This window comes from Pteropus medius, unplaced genomic scaffold, assembly GCF_902729225.1.
Source record: "Pteropus medius unplaced genomic scaffold, Ma_sr-lr_union100, whole genome shotgun sequence".
Taxonomy (NCBI): domain Eukaryota; kingdom Metazoa; phylum Chordata; class Mammalia; order Chiroptera; family Pteropodidae; genus Pteropus; species Pteropus medius.
In genome coordinates, this window is record NW_024342647.1 from 5,675,088 (window position 1) to 5,681,087 (window position 6,000).

General features: G+C 39.7%; 2 long non-coding RNA genes across 4 annotated transcripts in view; one reads left to right on the forward strand and one right to left on the reverse strand.

Annotated features, from left to right (window-relative positions):
- LOC120605789 (uncharacterized) overlaps window positions 1–6,000 on the reverse strand; it is a 70,025-nt gene that overhangs the window by 45,961 nt on the left and 18,064 nt on the right. The window contains exon 1 of one of the 2 annotated variants that reach the window (XR_005653714.1): window positions 4,865–4,953. The exons of the other annotated variant lie outside the window; for it this stretch is intronic. This is a non-coding gene — a long non-coding RNA (uncharacterized LOC120605789). Of the gene's footprint in view, window positions 1–4,864; window positions 4,954–6,000 lie in introns of those variants that run through there. 2 annotated transcript variants of the gene reach the window in all.
- LOC120605788 (uncharacterized) overlaps window positions 1,495–6,000 on the forward strand; it is a 16,408-nt gene continuing 11,902 nt past the window's right edge. Inside the window, exon 1 of one of the 2 annotated variants that reach the window (XR_005653712.1) lies at window positions 1,495–1,559. This is a non-coding gene — a long non-coding RNA (uncharacterized LOC120605788). Of the gene's footprint in view, window positions 1,560–5,168; window positions 5,185–6,000 lie in introns of those variants that run through there. The other variant, XR_005653711.1, reaches the window with a different exon arrangement.

A 6,000-nucleotide genomic window follows, 5' to 3' on the forward strand; every position in this document is an offset into this window, starting at 1 on the left:
AAGTCATCAATCTTATTTTTCCTCTGCCTGGGAAGCAGTTATCAAAGATATTTTCAAAGTTCTTCTCCATTGGTCTCTGATCACAAGACATCCCCTTGAAGAGGCCTTCTCTGGCCACTGTGTTAAAAATAAACCTTCAACCCCATATCGTTCTCTAGAACTTTGCCTTGTTATAGTCTCTTTAGATACTGCTGCTTTAAATATTTTAATTCATTAACTAATTAATTAATTATAAATATTTATTGACTTATTCGTGTTTTATTTTTTCCTCTAGACAGAAGAACATTCGACTTTCTTAGTGCCGTATCCCCTAATATCTGGAAGAGTACCTACCACAGAAGAGGTACACATTAAATATTTGGTGAATGAGTGAAATCATTAATCAAGTTAATTCATGAATCTTCCAGGAAGGCCCTTTTATTTTCCCAGGCTGTGGTAATAATCTCTGCCCCTAATCTCTTCTTTTACACCCTTCAGGTGTATACTTTATATAATTAAATACTGTATTAAAATAAGCTGCTCTCCTGTCTGGCTCCCTCATTTGTTGGTAAGTTCCTAGGGCTCATGTACCATGACTCATTTATCTTCACATCTCCAGTGTCTCACACCACACTGTTGCTCACTGGGCTAAAGAGGGAAGGTCTTACACACTGAATGCCGATAACCACCAGCTGAAAAAGGGTGTTAGGGCAAAAGGTGAACTCTTAGCATTTAGCAGACTTGCCTAGAAGAAGAAGAGATGGTGTTGCTACAAACTGCATTTAAAAAAAAAAAAATCAACCAGCAAAATATACTAAGTATGTATTCAGAGCAATATTCCTGATCAGAAAAGAACATTTTGAACTGAGATTCAGCCAGCCTCTATTCTGGCCCTGGCCTTTGTATGAGTCTAAGCAAGACCTTTCTCTCTCTAGGCCCATTCCCATCTGTGCAGTGAGAAGATTGGACCACAGGGTGTCTAAGGCCCTCCAAACCCTGATATTCTGAGATTTCACTTACCTATGACATTGAATAGTGCAATGGAATAAGAAAAATATGTAGAATGCATGACTTTACTCTCAAGAAAGGCAACCATGCAGGATTTGAACCCAGACTCTGGAGTTTACGAACTTTGTGAATTTAGGAAAATTCATTAATCAGTCTAAGCCTCTGAAAAATGGAAATAGTAATTCCTAGCACCATGCTCAGTAAATAGTAGCTTGCTTTGCACTTTTTCCTCATATATCCCACAGCCAGCCTTTTAAGTTGAGCTGACTTAAGAACAAGAAGATTCTTTTAACCATTCTAGTGGACTGGATACCTCACATGCCACTGCAGCCTCAGCTGAGCCCAATGCAGAGCAGACATCCTCTCTCACCAGGCTAATGTTTTCTAGGACTCCCCTTTGGGGCCTCTGAGCAGACTCCATTTGTGTTACCAGGAAGTTTCTTGAGTAGTTTGGGTTTTTTTTTTTTTTTTTTTTTTAGCTAGAATTCCATGATAAACATTTTTACAAATGACTTAGAGCCTGTCACAACACTCCGCAGCTCTCTTTCCAGAAGGAATTCCTACAGAATGAGGTCAGTCACTTACTAACCATGACTTCTATTTTTTTCACCCCTTTTGGTCTTGCTGTTAAGATGCTGAGCAACTGCCTCTGGCTACATCAACGAGTTGCTTCCAACAGCTGTGGGAGCAAAATGTTCCAGCAGTCTAAGACAGAGCCCAGAGGATCCAGGGAGATGAAGCACAGATGCCAAACCCAATCACAGGGCCACAGGGGAAATTCCAAATTAGTAGATCCGATAACCATGGAATAGAGTTAATGAGAAGTTCTTAGATATGCTTCTAGAGGGTTTGGAAATGGATAATGTGTGAAGGTGCTTGTCTTCCCATAAACACCCTTCATTCATCAATGGCCCCGTGATGCCAGGAATGATGGTTTTCATTTTCACTATGTTTCTAAAATATTGGGGACCATTAAAAGAACTGACCTATGCACACTGTAGAGCTCATATAACTCCTTACTTGGCAGAGTGGCAGCAACTCTGTGGGTATGTGAGAGCGTAAGCCAGGGACCTTTAGGTAAACATTTTACCCTGCTCTCTCCAAGAGAACCATGAATGTCTCAGGGACCCTCATAATGTGTACACAGGCATACTCTTGCTTCACGTCCTCATACTGCTAAATTATGAATAAATCAGATAAACCACTTTATCTTTCATGTCCTATAGCTAATGCTTCACACATGAAGGATGGTAAGGCTTTAATAGATTCAAGACTCAGTCAACCTGACTCAGGAAACTTTTCCTATTTCTGGCTCCAGTAGATAATAATTTTCCTATGATTTTTTTTTATTAAAATTACATTTCAGAGACAGTAACGGAGGAACTCAATTTTATTCAATCAATCAATCAATCTTCCATTTAGTTATTCAACAGAGACCATAACAGAGATCTTAGGAGAAACATAGCTCTGAAGCCGTATTACTTGAATTTCAAACTCAGCCTCTTGAGCAAGTTACCTAACCTCTCTCAGCTTTGATTTTTCTAAATTGTAAAATGGCAATAATAACAGAACCTATCTCCTAGGCTTGTTGGGAGGATTAAGAGTCAATACATGTAAAACAGTGCCTGACATTAAGTAGGATCTCAATAGGTATTAATTATCATTTCTGGCAGTAGTAGTTAGAAATAGTGATTGTACAGCAGTAATGATAATGCTAGTAGTGCAATAGTATAGTAATAGAATAGTATAATAGCTCTAGTACTGTAGTAGTAATAGTAGCATGGTAATAATAGTAGTGTTCATGTAATAATAATGTATCAGAGTAGCATAGTAATAGCGATTATATAACAGTATAGTGGTAATAGTAGTAAGAATTATATAATAATATAATAGTAATGATAGAAGTAATATCATGCTAGTATAATACTAGAAATACTAGGAGAAGTAATAGTATCTAAGTATGGTGGTAACAGTAGTAATATTTGCCAAGCACCAGGCATGTGGCCCTTGCCCGAAAGAAGCTCTTACTTTCTCCCTGATTCTCTGAATGTCCAAGATAAAAGGGGGCTTCAGAGATCATCTAATGCGTGGCGCATGTCATATGGATAGATAAGAAAACTAAGGTCAAGAAAAGTGGTATTCTACACAATATTGTCTTACGAGTTAGTGCCAGAATTGGGGCTCAAATCTAGTCCCCTTATTCTTCCTTCACCACCCTTTTCACTGGACCATGAGGCCATCTGTAATTGATTTACACATCTCCTTTTTCCATCTATACACTCACGCCCACCCAGATCCATTCTCCTCCAACCACGCAAGAAAGCTAAATTCCCCCAAACATGTCGTCATGTTCTCTGCGACCTTTGTGCTTCTACATGGGCCATTCCCTCAACCTCAGAGAAATTTTCCTCTTTGCCCTTCTCAACAACTCCTATTCATCCTCAAGACTTATCTTTTCTTTAAAATGTTTCCTAAGACCTCATCCATCCTGGTTTTCAGGCTGTATTAGGGCAGCTCTCTTCTTTTCTTCTAGAATTCCTCACAAGGTTTATCCTGGCATTTATTACACAGAGTTGGAATCTATTCTTTAGATGCAGGCATTATTCTAAGTACTCTACAAATATCAATTCATTTAATTCTCATAAGAACTCTGGGGTTGGAGGTACAGTTTAAAATCTATTCACCTTATCTGTTTCCAGGCCACATATTTGGTTCAAAAATACTTATTGAGCACCTACTATGGCCACGCATTGGGCACATATTTGTGACCAAGATAACTTAGCCCCTGTCCTCAAGAAGCCTACTTACAGTCTAGTGAGAAAGGTAGGCAAGGAAGCAGCTGATTATTTAAAAAAAAAAAAAAACATATTAAGTCTTATAAGAGGAGGGAACTCTGAGGTCACATGGGAGGAGCACAAACCCAACTTGAAAGCGGGTGTCAGAAAAACTTCCCGTGGGGTGTGACTTTTAGGTTTGGCCTTGAAAAATCAGTTAGTTGAATGGATAGCAGGCAGAAAATGGTCTAGTGTAGAGAGAAGTTCATGATCAAAAGAGAGAAGGAGAAGAACGTAAGTAGGAAAAGTTGGGGGAGTAGGGTGAGGAGAACAGTAGTACTAGTTGAGAAGAGCTGTCAAAGACAGACTCAAAGGGTAGGGTGGTAGACAGTGCAGTGCTCTGCGAGCCATATTACTCAGTTGGCTAGTATCATAGACTATGAACTCCTGGAGGAATAGATTTGCCTGTGTTCTTCATACCCAGAATAGCATCTAATGCAGAGTAAATTCTCAATGAGTGTCAAATCATTGCTTGAATGAACAAACAATGAATGAAGAACAGAACGCTTTGAGATAACTTTTTCTTTTTCTTTCTTTCTTTTATTCTTTTATTCTTTCTTCTTTTCTTTCTTTTCTCTTTCTCTAAGATTTGTTTGTTTGTATGTTTTCAGAGAGACAATTTCATCTCCAAATACTGCAATTGAAACCTCTTTGGGGCTTGCTGTGTGCAAAACAGTTCATAGGACTTTTTTCTAAATCATTCACCCAAAATTTTCAGTTTCATAGAGCTAGATTGGGAACATGTGTTTGGCATTTTGTAGGTGGAAGAAAAAAAGGCAGATTCCTGAGAAGCAACAAGCTGAGCCCAAGTGATAAGAGGAATGATGAGAAAAAGAACAATACTAAAAGGAACTTTTTGAAAATACTTACAAGTACATAAATCATCCTGTAACCATGCTGCCTTGATTAGAAACCCAAAATAGAAAAAAATTATTTTCTTCTGTGCTAATATTTCATCATAACTGGCAGCTCAAAACCCCTGGGAGCCTGGAGTTTGTGGATCTTTGAGTTGGGAGCTGGAAGGACTGATCTCAGAGCATTACCTTACAGCCAGTTCCCAGGGTAAACCACAGCACTGAGTGTGGGCTTCCGGAACCCTCGTGGAGACCTCTGATTCCAGCACAGACTTTCAAGAAGGAGACAGGGCTCCCTCAGGGGGTTGGCTGACAAAAGAAAGAAACAGTTAAAGGATCAAGTCATACCAGGCATGGTGCCAAACCCCAAGAAGCTCTGTGGGTCACTGGCTTAAGACCAGGCTGTCAGAAGTCTGCCAATTGGTCATTTATGCAGCACCCTCTGTGCCTATGACTGTATTTAGTCAACTGAGACCACAGTCCCCGCTCAACACTCTGGTGGTCGCATGGTGAGTAGAAAGAGAAGAGGCTCTATAGATATATAGATGTAGATTTAAATGCTGGCCCTACCACTGCATATTACCTAATCAAACTGTCAAATTCTCGTGTGGAAATTAAGAGGGAAAGAGAGAGAGAAAGCTGGGAGCAGTGGGGAGGAAGAAAGAAAAAAAGAGAGAGAGAAGAAAGAAGGGGGAGACAGAGACAAAGACAGAAACAGAGACAGAACAAATGGAAGGAAGGAAGGAAGGAAGGAAGGAAGGAAGGAAGGAAGGAAGGAAGGAAGGAAGGAAGGGAAAGGGAGGGAGGGAGGGAGTGGTGGGGAGGGAGGGAGGGAAGGAAGGAAATAGTGGAGAGAAAGAGGAAAGGAAGGGAGGAAGGGAGGAAGAAGAAAGGAAATTTGTGAGAACTAAGTGAAATCATTTATTTAAAGCATGGTTCCTTGCACACAACATGACTTTGTTAAATATTTGCACCTTTCCTTAGACTCACGCACTGTCAATATAAGGCTCTGACTTGTTACTCTGCTTAGAGCTCCCAAAATTTGTGCAAATGCATATAAATTAGCCCTAGTCCTTGTCCACAAATAAGCAAGGATTCAATAAACTTAACATTTTCAGATCTTCGCACCTTAGTGAGGGCAGGAAGGAATCTGTTCTTGTTGAGCGTATTATGCTCAAGTGAAAATGCCTTTGATGACCATGTCCTTCACTGCTTTCAAAAGTCTTTAATGTTTTTTAGTTCGAACTATGCAAAATCAGAATTCTTGTGGTCTAGAAGATAGGTTTGGGGTCAGTCAGGCCTAAATGAAAATCTCAGTTTTACCA